This window comes from Gossypium arboreum, chromosome 6, assembly GCF_025698485.1.
Source record: "Gossypium arboreum isolate Shixiya-1 chromosome 6, ASM2569848v2, whole genome shotgun sequence".
Lineage (NCBI taxonomy): Eukaryota > Viridiplantae > Streptophyta > Magnoliopsida > Malvales > Malvaceae > Gossypium > Gossypium arboreum.
This window is the reverse complement of record NC_069075.1, coordinates 120,378,242-120,396,103: the sequence shown is the minus strand read 5'-3', so window position 1 is coordinate 120,396,103 and position 17,862 is coordinate 120,378,242. Positions and strand designations below refer to the sequence as shown.

General features: G+C 36.2%; 1 non-coding gene across 1 annotated transcript; it reads right to left on the bottom strand.

Moving 5' to 3' along the window:
• Positions 1 to 17,477: 17,477 nt before the first annotated feature.
• Positions 17,478 to 17,584, bottom strand: LOC128294518 (small nucleolar RNA R71). The gene has a single exon (XR_008284827.1). It is a non-coding gene; the product is annotated as a small nucleolar RNA R71 (small nucleolar RNA).
• Positions 17,585 to 17,862: the final 278 nt, after the last annotated feature.

The following is a 17,862-nucleotide window of genomic DNA, read 5'->3' as shown; positions in this document are numbered from 1 at the left end:
CCACCATCCGCTACTCTCCACCGTACCAACCAACACACCATGTGGGATTAACTCAACCCACCCCGCCATAACTCTCCAATTGGCAAAGATAGTCATTTATCATATAACCGGAGGCCTAGCCTCTTTTAATAATCAGGGCAAAAGCCCTTTTAATAAGCGGGGCATAAGCCCTTTAATAAGCTGGGGCATAAGCCCTTTTTCACTTCCTCCATTCATATGAAAACCCAACCCAATGCATTTATGATTACATCATGTGCATATCATACATATCATGTGCATATCATACATGTCATGTGCATATCATACATACCATGTTTATCAAAATCCCATGTATTAAATTCATACATAAACCCTAGGGGTATAATGGTCATTTTTACCTAGGGGCAAAACGGTCATTTTCATGTTATAAGGGTAATCTTGTAATTTTACCAAAAATTAGGGTTTCCATTTTCATTAACGGTTACCAACAATTCATGTGTGCAAACAGTGAGTCTGGCCCATTTTTAGCGAAATTGAGTTATTGGGCCTAAAAACCTCTAATGGGCCCTACTTAGCCAATTTCGTCATCTAGGCCCATTTAGCCTATATTCCATAATGGTTTTATCAGTCACGATGCGCAATTTAACAAGTTCTCCTTTTCTACCAATTTTACCCGAATGGTCCCGAAAGCCCAATGGGCCCCACTTCGGCCCCTCGAGGCCCAACTTACTGAGAACGCCAAAAAATCACATTCTTACCGTTTCCATTGTTCCCGATCATCATCTCATCTATTCTAACTAACTAGTGAGCGTTCGCTTGCTCACTAGTCCTCGAAATGCCAGAATTTTGGCATTTCGGCATTTATCGCTTTAAGCTATGAAAAAGGGTTCGTTACACACCTGTTTGGCGATATTCCTCGACGAGATCTCCTACACGATTTCTCCTATAATCCATCGTTAATAATCAGCTTCCCATAATTGAATGAAACCAAAAATCATCTAATACTAATACTTACACATTCGGCCACCATCCATAATGGCCTTAGGAATCTTACCTTTGTCGCGATTGATGACTAGGTCTAGACACTCCGGAGATTCAAGCTACCCTAAGTCGACACTACACCTTGCTGCTCCTCCACTAAATAAACCACAAAAAATATTAAAAGAAGACTCCATAAAGCCTATACCCATATTCGGCCATCTCCCTAAATTATAGGGTTTCGGCTTTTGGCCAACAGTTACTCTAGGAATCGTTTAGAGTTTAGGCACTTACCACAGTCTTTCTCCTCTTGAATCCGGATGCCTAAAAGGTAAAGGAATTGAACGCCGACAATTGAAAAGGAAAGAAAAGGTTGCTGGTCACAAAGAATCGGCACCCCTAGCTTTCTTGATTTGACTTTTGCGATATTCGTGACGAGAGATAAAGGAAAGAAATAATGGGTGAATGAAGGAAATAATAGGCTGGTTTGAAAGAAAGAGAAGGAAGAAAAGATGGAAGAAGAGATGGTAGGTTCGGCTGCAAAAAGAAAAGAGAGAAGAAGACTAACCTCAAGGGAGAAAATGGCACACCAATACCTAAGTCCGAAAATCCTAACTAAAACCCCTCTGCCGAAAATCCCCTCTCCAATCTCCCTTATTCGGCCAACTCTATCTCCATATCAAATCCCTAAAATCTCTCCCCTTATCCCTCCTTAATCTAAGCATTTGACTTGATCCAACTCTCCTCTTACAGAATCCACTTAGGTTCCAACACTTACCCTTCCTACACATAAAAATAAATACTCTTATTTGCCAACACAGGGGATCGATCCCAGGTCTTCCCTTATGCTCCACACGCCACCTTTTTAGGAACTTAGTGGCGTCACCCTTGCCACTTTACTACAGCTCTATTTGTGATGCATGTTACCCACAACTTTATATAAGGGCACCTAGCCAGAACCCCTAACTCTTAAGTCCAAAATTTAAAAATTCTACCGGGTTTTGGCCAACTCATAGGCCTTCCATAAGCCCATTTACATACCCAAATTATGAATTCCATAATCACATACCAAATTTTAGAAATTTACTTAAAATATCAAGAATCGCGAAAAACCCTAAAATCAAGATATTACATCTAGCCCGTGCTCGAAACTGACTTAGCCACATGGCCTGGCACACCCCCATGTGTGCAACCGTGTGGTCTACCCGGACTCATTTCAAAAATGGCCTTTGAGCAATACGGCAGTGACACACGCCCATGTCTTTACCCGTGTGGGCAAAAATAGGCCATTTACAAGGCCAAAATGCCACCCTCTAAGGGTCCTCCCTACAAGCATCAAAACCAAAATATTTTGTACCAAATTTTCAACCAATTTACAACCAAAACATACATCATTCATGTCATAACATTATCAACAAATTTCATGCTTAATATACAAACCAAAACATATCAAATCCTGAGCCAAAGTCATACCAAATATGAGTTTCATAACCTCAGTTCATTTCATTCAATCTCATGCCATAAACTTACTAATTCCTCAAATAAGCACATACCAAAACTTACCAAATTGACCAATTCATTTGGCCATTCATGAACACATCATATTAGCAATATTTCATCACATAGTTTATACTCAAAAGTCGTATATAAACACAACCAAAACCAAGCCATATCACATGGCTAAATTTACACTTCACAACTTAAAATATATCTCAAATACTTCTAGCCTATACATGCCATACTTCAAATTTACATTTTCAAAAGGTACCAAAATAGAGGTCGATAGTATGGTGATGATTCTCGACGATCCCCGAGCTTCTGATAGCTTCAATATCTATAAAACAGTTGAAAACACACACAAAGTAAGCTTTCAAAAGCTTAGTAAGCCATATACAAATAAACTTATCACATAACATAATTTAAATTTAATTCAATCATTTAGATCATGGCAAAGTATAACCACATATCTATAAATCTCATATAACTCATACATATTTCATATGTCCACATATGTTCAAATACTTACTTTTTATTCTTAACCATGATATACATTTCAAACATACCTGAGCCGATACACAACCACATAGTTACTCATTTCTCAGAATCCCCGTTGAACCATACGGAATCAAATAGGATATGTAGAAAACTCGAAAAGCTCGTACAATGCCAACGTACTAGACGTGGTCTTACATGTAATCAAGTATCGATGCCACTGTCCTAGACAGGGTCTTACATGAAATCAAATACGACGCCGATGTCCCTGACATGGTTACATGAAATCAAATACGACGCCGATGTCCCTGACATGGTCTTACACGTAAATCTCGAATCGATGCCAACGTCCCAGAAGTGGTCTGACACGAAATCACATATTGGAAATCCTATGTCATGACATATGTATCCTAGCTATTCCTATGGTTCATACGTGATTTTTCGATCGTCGTCACATTATCGCAAATTTCTCGAATTTCATATATTTAGCTCTCATATCCATTTATCATAATTCAAATATCATATAAGCAATAAGAATTCAATTTAACACATTTATTTGTAAATCGACTTACCTCATACGGATTCAAACAAACGGAATAGACCACTGGACAACTTTCGACTTTCCCCTGTCTAATTTTGTTTTCTTTAGTTCTTGATCTAAACACATTCAAATTTGACTTATTCAATCTCACATTCATTCACATCAATCCATAAACACATATTAAGGGTATTTTACAAATTATCCCTCACATTTTCACATTTTAACACTTTAGTTCCTATTTCATAAAATCAAAAAATATGCATAATTTCATTGCACAAATGCCTAGATGAATCTTTATTTAGCTCATATAAGCCCATATATTTCATTTATTTCACATTTTAGTCCCTCAAAATCTCATTTTTACAATTTAGCTTAATATACTCAAATTCATTAAAAATTCGAAGACAAAACATGTTAACCCAACACATATCTTTCATTTTTCATCCTTTAACATCACAAAACTCATAATGTCATCAATGGTTCAACTCAAAATCATCATCAAATACAGAAATTGAGACATGGGCTTAATAGATTACTAAGCAAAAATCACAAAAACGTAGAAATTATCAAAAACCGATCAAAAACACATACCTAATTGATGCTTGCAAGTGCCAAGTGTTTGAAGACTTTAAAACCCTATTTTCCTTCTTCAATTTTGGCTAAATGAAGAATAATGGCCTTATTTTCATGCTTTTGTTTTATTAATCAACATTATTAATTAGTTTACCATTTCACCCTTGCATTAAAACATTAATAAACCATTATATAATGTCCATCTAAGTCATTTAATGCATGCCATGGTTAAATAACCACATAATGACCTCACAAATAATAAGCCATATCAATTAGGCACACTTAAGATATAGCATGAAACTTTTTACATTTTATGCGATTAGGTCCTTTTTTGCAAATTAAGCACACAAATGATAAAATTTTCATTCGAAACTTTCATACATGCTTAAACACATACTATAAACACGAAAAATAATATTAAAATATTTTTTTGACTGAAATTTGTGGTCTCAAAACCACTATTTTGGCTAGGGTCTAAACCGGGCTGTTACAACTCTCCCCCCTTAGGGATTTTCATCCTAGAAAATCTTACCGTTGAATAGATTCAGATATCGCTCTCTTATAGCATCTTCAAGCTTCCACATAGCTTCTTCACTACCGTGTCAATGCCACATCACTTTTACTAACGAAATTTTCTGATTTCTTAGTTCTTTAACCTCGCGTGTTAAAATACGAATCGGTTTTTCATCGTTGGCCATATTGGACTGAATCTCAACCTTAGACAGAGAAATAAAATGTGATGGATCGGATTTATATCGTTTAAGCATCGATACGTGAAACACATTATGAAAGTTTTCTAACTCTGGTGGCAATAACAATCTATAAGTAACTGGCCCGATACGCTTGATAATTTCATACGGCCTAATGAACCTCGAACTCAATTTTCCTTTTCTTCCAAATCAGAGTACTTTCTTCCATTGAGATTCTTTCAAAAATACTTTATCGCTGATCTCAAATTCAACATCTTTTTATTTCAAATCTGCATATGATTTCTAACAATCAGAAGCTGCTTTCAGACTTTTATGAATCACTTTCACTTTCTGTTTAGTCTCTTTAATCAAATCAACCCCGTGAATCTTATTCTCATTGAGCTCAGTCCAATGCAAAGATTTATGACATTTTCTACCATATAAGGCTTCATACGGTGCCGTTTTAATGCTCGATTGAAAACTATTATTATAAGCAAATTCAATCAATAGCAAATACTAGCCCACATACCTTCAAACTCTAGAATACAACATCTCAACATATCTTCGAGAATTTGAATAATCCGCTCAGATTAACCATCCATCTACGAGTGAAAAGCAATAATAAAAAGTGCAATTTCATACCTAAAGCCTCTTGCAATTTCTTTTAAAACCTCGAAGTGAATATCGGATCTCTATTTAACACAATAGATAATGGTACCCCGTGCAATCTCACAATATCAAAAATATATAACTCAGCTAATTTATCAAGCGAGTAGTCAGATCATACTGGAATAAAATGAGCTGATTTTGTCTATAACAGCCTGGTTTAGACCCTAGTTGGAACAGTGGTTTTGAGACCACAAATCTGAGTCAGAAAAATATTTTAATATTATTTTTTATGCTTAAAATGTGTGAATTGACTTGTGTGAAAGTTTGGTGTGTAAATTTGATCATTTGTGTGCTTAATTTGCAAAAAGGACCTAATTGCGAAAAATGTAAAAGCGGCCTTCTATTTGTTAAAGTGCTTAATTGCTATGTCTCTTTAATTTTGAGGTCTTTATGTTGTAAATAGACCATTTTAAGTTTTAGTGGACATTTATGGCCTTAATTAATATGAATTATATGCTAATTTATAAAGGGCAAATTTGTAAATGAAGAATTATTATGTAATAAATAAAATAAACATGAAAATCAAGCCATTTATCATCCATGTTAGTCGAAATTAACAAAGGAAAAGAAAGAAAACTCAAGTTTAGGGCTTGACCATGCTAAAGTCCAATTGAGGTATGATTTTTTTTATTGTTTTTGATACTTTCTAAGTTTTTGTAATCATTGCTAAGTGTTCTATCAAGCCCATGCCTTAATTTTTGATTTTTTTTGATGATTTTGAATTAATCCATTGATGAAATTATGATAATTGTGATGTTAATGGATGATAAATGAAAGATATGTGTTGGGTTAACATATTTTGTCTTTGAATTCTTGATGAATTTGACTATTTTGGGCTAAATTGTGAAAATGAGAAATTGAGGGACTAAAATGTGAAATAAATAAAATCTATGAGATTATACGAAGTGTAGGAATATTCAGCCAAGCGTTGATTTAATTGAATTATGCATATTTTTGTTTTGTGAAATAGGGACTAAATTGCGAAAAATATGAAATGTCAGGGGCAAAAGTGTAATTAGGCCATTTATGTGTTTTTGGATGAATTTGATTGAGTATATGATTAAATAAGTTGAATTTGTATTGAATTAGATCAAGAAATGAGGAAGTCAGATTTGGATCGAGGAAAGTCGAAAATTATCAAATGTTCTGGTCCGTTTGTGTTAGTATGAGGTAAGTTCATAAGTAAATAAATGTGGTTAAAATCAAACGTATATGTGTTATATGTACCAAATTGAATTATAACAAATATTTTTGTGTATGCCGAATTGAATCGAGAGTTAGAGAACTAGTTACAAGCTTGAATCGACAAAGTTTCGACGTCTGAGAAGTCCCGTACGAACCATAGGAATAGTTTGGATACATATGTCATGACATAGGATCCGATATGTATTTTCGTGTAAGACCACGTCTGGGACGTTGGCATCGACTTATGATTTACGTGACAGACCATGTCTGGGACATCGACATCGTATTTGATTTCGTGTAAGACCCTGTCTGGGATAGTGGCATCGATATTTGATTACATGTAAGACCACGTCTAGGACGTTGGCATTGTAAGAGCCTTTCGAGTTATCCTCGTATCCTTATAATTTCGAATGGTTCAACGGCCATTCTGAGAAATGAATGATTATACGAGATGTGTATCTGATTCAGGTATGTTCGAAATTTATATTATGTTTGTGAATAAAAGGGAAGTATAAGTATAAATGATGATATGTGATATAAGCATGAGAAAAATATGCTATATGTGTAAATGAATCGAGAATATGAGAAATGTATATGATCTATGTGAAAATGAGACGTGAGTACTAGCAAGTGAACTATGATCAAATGAATTATATAAGAAATGTGGAATTCTAATTGTGTTTTGCCATATATGATTCAGGTACATGAGATTTGTGTATGAAATTCAGATATGAAATGTGAGTATGATTCAAATGACGATATGTGAAATATATGACAATGAACGATGTGTTATATATGCTCGTTATATGAAATTGTGGTCCTATGTTCGGACATGAGAATTATGAAACACGAAACATGGCTTTGATATATGATTACTTGGTTCGAAAACTTGAACGGATAATGAAATTAAAAATCGTCAAGTTTGAGTATGTTTTGTATGTAATATATGATTAGTAAAATAAAGTTGATCTTAGTTGACTATATGATTCATGTATGCAAATTTGGCTTATGTGAATAAGGGAATTATGATATTTGAATTTGGAAGCATAGTTACATGTTCATTGATATATAAGATAAGTGTAGTTTTAATACGGACTTATGAAATTATGAGTATGATATGTATATATATATGGGGTTAAGGTTTGATAAATTCGACATAATTAAATTGATTCATAAATATCATTGGGATGATTTATTTTCTTATGGCTTTCTAAGCTTTCTAATCTTACTCTGTGTGTTTTTCCTATGTTCATAGATTTTCAGAGATATGCTCGGGTTGAAAGTCGATGGAGATGTCACCACACTATCTGGTTATCGCTTCGGTAAATAAAAGCTTCGAGTTTTTGGTTACGTGGAATGTATAGGGTAGAGAACTTTGGATATGTTTTGAGATGTGTATATCTAGCCATGTGATATGGCTTGGTTATGGATGAGGTTATGAATGAATTTTTGGTCTATGCTTTATGTTCAAAAATAGTATGTTTTAATGTACTCATGAATGGCCAAATGAAATGGTAAGTTTTGGTAAGTTTTATGGTTGATTTGAGAAGTCGATATGATGAGAAATGCTATAAATTAAAATGGATTAATATGATGTATGAATCATATGTTATTTATATGAAGTTTGTACTATGAATTGCTATGTTTGAGTTGGATTTGTATATGGGAATGAATGCTGATATTATGGGTCAATTAGTGCATGATTTGGTATGTTTTTGAATGCCTTTTGGACATGAAATGTGCTTGGATTGATGCATGTATGATCGACTCAAATGGCCTATTTTTGTCCACAAGGGCAAAGACACTGGCGTGTGTCTTAGCCGTGAGCGACACACAATCATGTTGCATGACCGTGTGTCCCCTGGGGTACCCTATGATTTCAAGTCAGTCTTGAGCACAGCCAAGGCACACAGGCATGTGGCCAGCCGTGTGACCCAAGTAAATTTCGACCATGGCCAAGACACACGGGCATGTCTTATGGCCATGTGATTAAGTCAATATGTATGCCCTGTTTTGCCATAGCCTAGATATACGGGCGTGTCTAATGCCGTGTATGGCACACGGCCTGCTCACACGAGCATGTGGCCTGTATATATTTGAAAAATGTTTAAGTTTCGAAAAGTTTTGTATGAGCCCGATTTAGTCTCGACCCTTTCTGAAGCATGTTTAAGGCCTTGATGACCTATGTAAGGGACTTTGTATTCATATTTGACCTTTGATATTATGATGTTTGTTAAATGAATGTTAAATGTTTCGATATGTCCGGTAACACCTTTAGCCCTAGTCCGGTGATGGGTACGGGTTAGGGGTGTTACATTGTCACTCTATCCCATTTTCATTCTAAAATCATAATCAGTTGTAACAAACCAGATGGCACCTGATGTTCAGCTTTAACTTGTGACAAATCAAACATTTCAAAACAAAATCAAAGATATCTCTTTTCATTCCAGACCACCAGTAATACTATTTCAAATCATTATACATTTTCGTACATCCCAGATGTATAGATAACCGACTACAATGTGCTTCATTTAAAATCATCCGAATCAACTTTGAATTTCTCTGTAACACCCCTAACCCATATCCGTGCCGGACTAGGGTTACAAGGCATTACCGGACAAATCAGACCATTTCGCAAATAAATTCACAAGCATCATTCAAACATATTCTTATATCATTACAGAGTCCGTTACTTAGGTCAACAAGACCTTAAACATGATTTAGAAAGGGGTCGGGACTAAACCAGATGCATACAAAATTTTTCTAAACTTAAACATTTTTCAAAGTTGTACAGGTCACACACCCGTGTGAATAAGCCGTGTGCCTCACACGGCTTTAGACACGTCTATGTGCCTAGGCTGTGTCAAAACAGGGCATACATACTGACTTATCCACACGGCCACAAGACACGCCAGTGTGCCAGGCCGTGTGAAAATTAGGGAGGCTACTGAGTTGGGTTACACGGCTGACCACACGCCCGTGTATCTAGCCCGTGGTCGAAACTGACTTGGCCACACGGCCTAGCACACGCCTGTGTGTGTGACAGTGTGGTCTGCCCAAGCTCATTTCAAAATGGCCCTCGAGCAACATGGCTGAGACACATGCCCGTGTCCCTACCCATGTGAGCAAAAAATAGGCCATTTACAAGGCCAATTTTCCACCCTTTTAAGGGTCCTCCCTACAGGCATCAAAACCACATCATTTTATACCAAATTCTTAACCATTTCTCAACCAAAACATATACCATTCATGCCATAACATTATTTATCAATTTCATACTCAATATATAAACAGAAACATACCCAAACCCTAAGCCAAAATCATACCAAAACATAGGTTTCATAATCTCTAATCACACAATCAAATCTCATGCCAAATTCTTACCAAATTCCATAATAGGCACATATCAAAACTTACCAAATTGACCAATTCTTTTTGCCATTCAAGAACACATCATAAATACAGCATTACATCACATAATTCATACCAAAAACTTATTCATATTCATTACCAAAACCAAGCCAAATCACATGGCTAGATATACATATTACCAAAACATATACAATTACTTCTAGCATTATACATGCCATACTTCAATATACACATTTTTAAAAGGTAAGAAAATGAAGTTTGATAGTGTGGTGATGATCCTCGATGATCCCCGAGCTCCCGGTAGCTATGATATCTATAAGACAGTTGAAAGACACACAAAGTAAGCTTTCAAAAGCTTAGTAAGCCATATACAAATAAACTCATCACAAATCACACATATTAACAAGTCATGGGAATGGATCATAGCATAATTCAATGTCAAGTTCATATTTCTCATTTAGCTCAAATACTTATAACCATTTACTCATAGGTACATCTCATTTCCATATAATACAAACATACCTCATATGTTCACAAATATAAACATATACTTACTTTTCATTTTAAATCTTAATATACATTTCATACGTACCTAAATCATTTACACATTTCATATAATCATTCATGTCTCAAAATGCCCGTTGAACCGTTCGGAATCATAAGGATACGCGAATAGCTCGAAAAGCTCATACAATGCCAACGTCTCATATGTGGCCTTACATGTAATCAAATATCGATGCCACTGTCCAGACAGGGTATTACAAGAAACCAAATACGATGCCAATGTCCCGGACATGGTCTTACACATAAATCATAAGTCGATGCCAATATCCCAGACGTGGTCTTACACGATAACACATATCAAATCCTATGTTATGACATATGTATCCTAACTATTCCTATGGCTCATACGGGGCTTTTCAGACGTTGTCACATTATCGAAGATTTCTTGGATAACACTTATTGAGCTCGATTAGTCGTTCATCACAATTTAATACCATATGAGAAATAATAATTCAATTCAAACACATTTATTTGTATATTGACTTACCTCGTACAGATTCGGGCAAACGAAGTCGACTACTCGACGACTTTCGACTTTCCCCGATCTAAAGTTGTTTTCTTTGGTTCTTGATCTAAACACATTCAAATTTAACCAATTGATTCACCAATCATTCAATTCAATCCACAAAAACATATTTAGGGCATTTTACAAATTAGCCCTCACATTTTCACATTTTGACACTTTAGTTTCTAATTCACAAAATCACAAAATACACAAAATTTTCTTACACATATACTTAGCCGAATTTTCATAGTATTCATATAAGTCCATATATTTCATTTATTTCACATTTTTGTAATGACCCAAATCTTTAGTAATCTTAATTTGCGTGTTTTGTTGTATGTGGCTTGCTTTCTTTGTTGGTTAAGGGGATTCTAAGGGGTGTGGAAAGTCCTGGGCTCAAACCTAGGCTTTAGCAAAATTTTGGCTTTTTATTGAATAACCCTTGTTTTCTACTAGTGGACTCTTAAATTAATGAGAATGTTGCAAGACATGAAGGGCTTGTAGTCAGGTGGCTTGCGGCGTGTGGTGTGTGTCTAGGGGTCTTGAGTTCGAGCTACCCTTGGCACAAGACAATAATATTTTGCTACTCCCGCAAGGTAAGTGGTAGAGTTTGGCTGAAACTCTGAGAATGGATTGGTTGTGTGAGAGTGGATAGCAAAATTTGTGTAGAAATTAGTGGAAGTGGGTGAGGGAGTTATCAGTTTGAATTGGTGATAAGGAAAAATAGGAGAGAATCATGAAAGTGGGGGGTTGTGGTGGTAGTGGTATCGAAAGAGGACTCTCCTAAGTCATTCGGGCATTGGGGGGTTAGGCAAGTGAGTGCTGAAATTTCCTTTTGAGGATTTGTACTCTCAATTCGATAATTCCATCTCTTCTTCGATTTTCTTTCGGGTTTCGCATTTTTTCTTATTCAACTTTTACCAGTTGGTTCTTTCACTCTTTGTACTTGCGGGTTTTAACAATTGTGTCTCTCGGGTTTCATTCTTGGTCGACTTTTCCATCTTCCCCTCCCTTTTCTTGTTGTTGGTTACCGAATAACCTTATTCTCTTTTCTTTCTATACCCCTTTCTTCTGCTAATCGTTTCTCTTACCATCTATCCCTTCTTTTGATCCTTTGTCGAATACTCATTCTTTTCTCTTCTCTCCTCTTGTAGTCTTTTCACTATTTGATACTGTGGCAGTGGCGATATTACCCTTTTTCCCCTATCTCTGCTTTTGGCTTTTTCAACTGATGATAAATGTTTGTTTCCTCACTATTCTTTTCTTTCCTTGATGTAGAAATTTCCTTAACACATTCTTATTGTCCTCTATGGCTAGGTTCGTGTGGGTACTGAACCTTGCCTCTGTTGTTTTGGATTCGCATTTCAGGAATATGGTCGACTATCCTTTTTCTCACAACTGATTTCACGTTCTCGGTAAGTGATTATATTGGTTCAATTTTTACATGATCGTTATCGATATAGATTAATGGAATTCGGTTGTATGCAGTTCAATCAAGGAGTTATTTTTAGCCTTCGCCAACGATTCATTCAGGGATAATCACACTCTTGCAAATAAGGCAAGTATTGATGTAGTAGTTATGATAAGAGTAAAGAGGGATGTTAATTCTATTGCTTTGACTAATGGAGTATTTTTGGTGGTGGAGTGTAGGCTTTGGACTCAAGGGCTACTTGCGCAGCTTCGTTTAAGGTGTGTAATCACACTCTTTCCATCGTTAAACAGTAAAAGCCAAAAATTCATTATCGTCGACTCCACGCGGGCGTATGTTCGACCTTGTGGTTGTCTAAGCGCATAAATGCGAGCTTGTGACTGTAGAGACCACCACGAGCAACCTCGTGGGCGTTTGTCATTTTGGGCCACGTTGGGTTGAAATGGGCCGTGGGGACCCCACGGGCCCACTCGGGCAAACCGCACGGAAGAGTGGAGATTGTTGGGCCAGCTGTGTTAGTTACACAGCCAAGGCCATTATCTTGACTTATTCGACCACATGAGCTTGTGGGCCCTCATGGGCCATACGATGGGCTTAGGCCCATTTATGCTGTTTTACTGTTAAGGTTGCACGGGTCACACGAGATGGATGTGGACCTACTTTGGGGTCGGTAAGTGTACCTAAACCCTAAATTATGATTTGTCTATTATACCACTATGAGGTAAATGACCGATATACCATTATGTAATGTATGATTGTTTATGTATGCCATCTTTATCGTATGTGCATTTATATTATGCTATATTGCATGGGGTGGGATATATATTATTGGACGAAGTGTACTGAAAGGCTATAAGTCTAATACTGGCAGATCTGCTGTAAATACTTTAGTACCGAAACCAATACTTTATTCTGGAGTGTAGGGATGGGTGGGTTGATTTATTCTCCACATGGAGTGTAGGGCTGGACGGAATGGAGTGTAGAGGATGATTGGGTAGGATCTCTTTATGCATTGTTGATACTGTATTGAAATGGGCTAAGGCCCACACTGATATTGCTACTGACATAGGCTTAAGCCCAGACTGTTTATAAAATAGGGATTACACACTGAGTTTCATACTCACTTTTTCTGTTTAACAGTGTAGGTAATCCTTAGGTGGGTCGATGCTACGAGGGACTCGGAGAGGGCCACACCACTATTTATAATTTCGTTATGAATTTTAGTAAGAGTATCTTTATTTGGGGTTTTTTATGTAATAAGGTCGTTTTAAGTTCTTTTTTATTTGGGGATTTTATTTATATCTGTCAGCCGTAGGATGCGAGTTTTCAAAAAAATAGTAAAAGGTTTTCAACTATCAAGCTACGTAACCTGATTTAAAAGCTTTCGCTATGAAAATTTTATAAGTAATATAAAAACCTAGTACGAGACATGTTTTACTAAACAAACCTGTGTTTTGGCAAATAGACTAAACAAGTGGGTTTTACAAAAGAATCACAAACAAGGTTATTTACGCAAACGAGCTTTTCTACTAAATCTATGCTTTACCAAAACCCACCTCAATGTGACATCGCAGATGCAGCCTAACGTCTAGGCAAGGTTTGGGGTGTTACAATTTTAGTCCCTCAAAATATCATTTTCACAATTTAGCCCAAATTACTCAATTTCATCAAAAATTCAAAGACAAAACTTAGTAATCTAACACATATCTTTAGTTTACCATCATCAAAATTCATAAAGCTCACATTATCAACAATGGCATAACTCAAAATCGTCAACAAAATCAGAAATTAGGGCATGGCCTTGATAGGTTACGAAGCAATTACTACAAAAACGTAGAAATTATCAAAAACCGATCAAAACACATACCTTAATCCACAATCACAAGTGCCGAAACCCTAAGAGCTTTTATTCTTTCTTTTGTTATCAATTTTCGGCAAGTTGAGCATATAATGAACTATTTTTATGTTTTGTTTAATTTAATTAACAAAAATACATCAATTACCAATTTACCCTTGCATTATAAACATTTAAAACATTAATATTAAAGCCATTAATGTCCACTCATATGTTCAATGGTCAAATAACAACATAAAGACCTCTCAATTATAAGGACATAGCAAATAGGCACTTTAGCAAATGGAACACATCTTTTACATTTTCAGCGATTAGGTCCTTTTTCAAAATTAAGCACACAAACGATCAAATTTTCATACGAAACTTTCCTGCATGTCAATTCACATATTATAAGCACGGAAAATAATAGTAAAATATTTTTTGACTCAAATTTGTGGTCCCAAAACCATTATTCTGACTAGGGTCTAAATCAGACTGTTACAACTCTTCCCCCATAGGGATTTTTGTCCCCGAAAATCTTACCATTGAACAGATTTAGATATTGCCGTCTCATAACATCTTCAGGCTCCCACGTAGCCTCGTCTACACCGTGTCGATGCCACATTACTTTTACTAACAAAATTTCATGTTGATGCCACATTACTTTTACTAACAAAATTTTCTTATTTCTCAATTCTTTAATCTCACGAGCTAAGATATGAATCGGTTCTTCTTCTTAGGTCATGTCAGACTGAATCTCAATTTCAGACGGAGAAATCACATGGGATGGATCAGATCCATATCGTCAAAGCATTGATACGTGGAATACATTATGAATCTTTTCTAGCTCAGGTGGCAACAAGAATCTATAAGCAACCGGCCCAATACGCTCGGTAATCTCATACGGCTCGATAAATCTCAAACTTAATTTGCCTTTTTTTCCAAATCGGAGCACTTTCTTCCATGAGGATACTTTCAAAAAGAGTTTATCTGTAACACCCCTTACCCATATCCAAGGCCAGAATAGGGTACGAGGCCTGACCAGACTTAACCATACATATAGATGAAAACAGGGTGATAAACCGTAATTTATACATATTTCTATCCCATGGTTAGCACATTTTATGGATGATTTTTCCTTAGATTTGGTGAATTCGATGCGCTTAATGCCTTAATTTCATGTTTTATACTTAGGTGAGCATAGAAGAGTGAAAGGAATGAGGAACGGGTCAAAAACGGAAAAAATGGGCCAACATACAAAATCAACACGGCCTAGACTTCCTCAAATGGCAGACCACACGGCTGTGTCAATTTGGAAGAATCAAAGCATGACTCACACGGGTAGACTGCACGCCCGTGCCTATTTAAAAGCCTTGACCACGGCCTTAAGTAATCGCACACAGGCGTGTCACACGAGCATGTCCCTGACGAGCCCAATTAGAGTCCTATTCAGAAAAGGCCACTTTTGAGGACTCTTAGGCATTCCAAAGCTGATAAATACACCCTAAAGAAGGAGGAAAAGGGGGGACGCACAGGAGAAAACAAGCAATTGCTCAAGGAAATCCAATTGATCCATCTCAGAAGCCATATTCACCATCAAGACTGAAGATCTCCCTTCAGATTCCCTTAGGAGTTTTGGGTTTTCTTATGTTTTGTTATTTTTATTCTTTTGAGATGTGTTCTTTCATTAGTATGAACTAAAACTCCTAAATACCTAAGGGGAATGAAACCTAAGATGGATCTTGTTATTATTATCTGAATTGTATGATAAATATTTGACTTGTTCTTAATTAAGTGTTCTTAATTCTTGTTTTGATATTCCAGGATATTGGTTCAAGTTAAGCTCTTATTCAGACAAGGAATAGACCCTGTCTAAGAGTAAATTTGTCATAATTAAGCAGAGTTGATTGCGCCCCTAGAGATAGGGTGACAAGATTTTGCCGGATTAGGGTGAAACCTAATAAGGGGATCCATAGATTGAGTTAATGTAACCCTAGGGCGTTAATTAGAAGGAGATTTCAATTATTCAATCTAGGGTTTGACATTGTTAGTCTCGAGATAGATAATAATATAGCTTAGGGATATCTACGGAACAAGTTGAATGAATAAATTGTTCAATTCAGAGTCAAATAACAAGTAAAGTCTAGGTGGATTTTTCCTTAGGTATTGTCTTAATCAATCGAGTTTTCCAAAAAGTATTTTCCCCAAATTTCTTTTCTGTGATTTCTTAGTTTAATTAATTAGTCAAATAAACAAAACCCTTTTATTTTTTAGGCTAGATAATAAAAAGAAAGTTGATACTAGTACTTTTAGTTCCTTTGGGTTCGATAATCCGGTCTTGCTAAAGCTATACTACTGTTCGATAGGTACACTTGTCTTCATCGTGATAATAGTTAGTTTCAAGAACGACTCATTATAAATATTTAAAACCTGTCACGAATATCACGTACCAAGTTTTTGGCACCGTTGTCAAGGAGCTGAGATATTAGGAACACTCGATTTTTATTACTTTAGCCATTTTACTTCTATTGCAATTTAAATTATTATTTTCTTTTCTAACTCTTCATTTATTTTCTTCTGACAAGTTTTTCTAGTTTATGAATAGGAGAAACCCGTCAGGACCATTACTGTTTGATAGTGAGATTGATAGCGCAGTTCGCAGAAGCCGAAGAGAAATAAGGCGAAGCTTAAGTTATACAAAAGAGCAGGAGGAAGATACTTCAACCACCACCGAGGAGATGGCTGAAAACCAAGAAAATCCGCTACCTCCTGCGATTGCTGTTAATCAAAATCCTACTCCGTGCACTATGTATGATTATGCTAAACCTTCTTTAACAGGAACTGAATCAAGCATAGTTAGACCTGTTGTAGCTGCAAATAGTTTTGAACTGAAACCTAACACAATTCAAATGATACAGCAATTTGTTCAGTTTGATGGTTTGCAGGACGAAGATCCCAACGCTCACTTCGTAAACTTTTTAGAACTATGTGATACATTTAAAATTAATGGCATTTCTGATGATGCCATTCGCCTTCGGTTATTCCCTTTTTCATTGAGAAACAAAGCTAAACAGTGGTTGAATTCGTTACCGCGGGGGTCGATCACTACTTGGGAACAAATGACCGAAAAGTTCTTATTAAAATACTTTTCGCCAGCTAAAATGGCTAAATTACGTAATGATATCTCTTCTTTTGTACAGATGGATTTAGAAACACTCTACGATACGTAGGAGAGATATAAGGACTTTTTGCGAAGATGCCCTTACCATGGGTTACCACTCTGGCTACAGGTTCAAACTTTTAATAATGGCCTGAATCCTTCGACTCGACAAATGGTTGACGCAGCTGCTGGCGGAACCATCAATAATAAAACACCTGAAGATGCCTATGAATTTATAGAAGAGATGTCACTGAATAACTATCAGTGGCAAGTCATGAGGACAAAGCCAACGAAAACAGTCAGTGTTTATAACGTCGATTCGGTCACCATGCTCTCTAATCAGGTAGAACTCTTGAATAAGAAAATTGATGGTTTTATTAGTTCTTCACAGG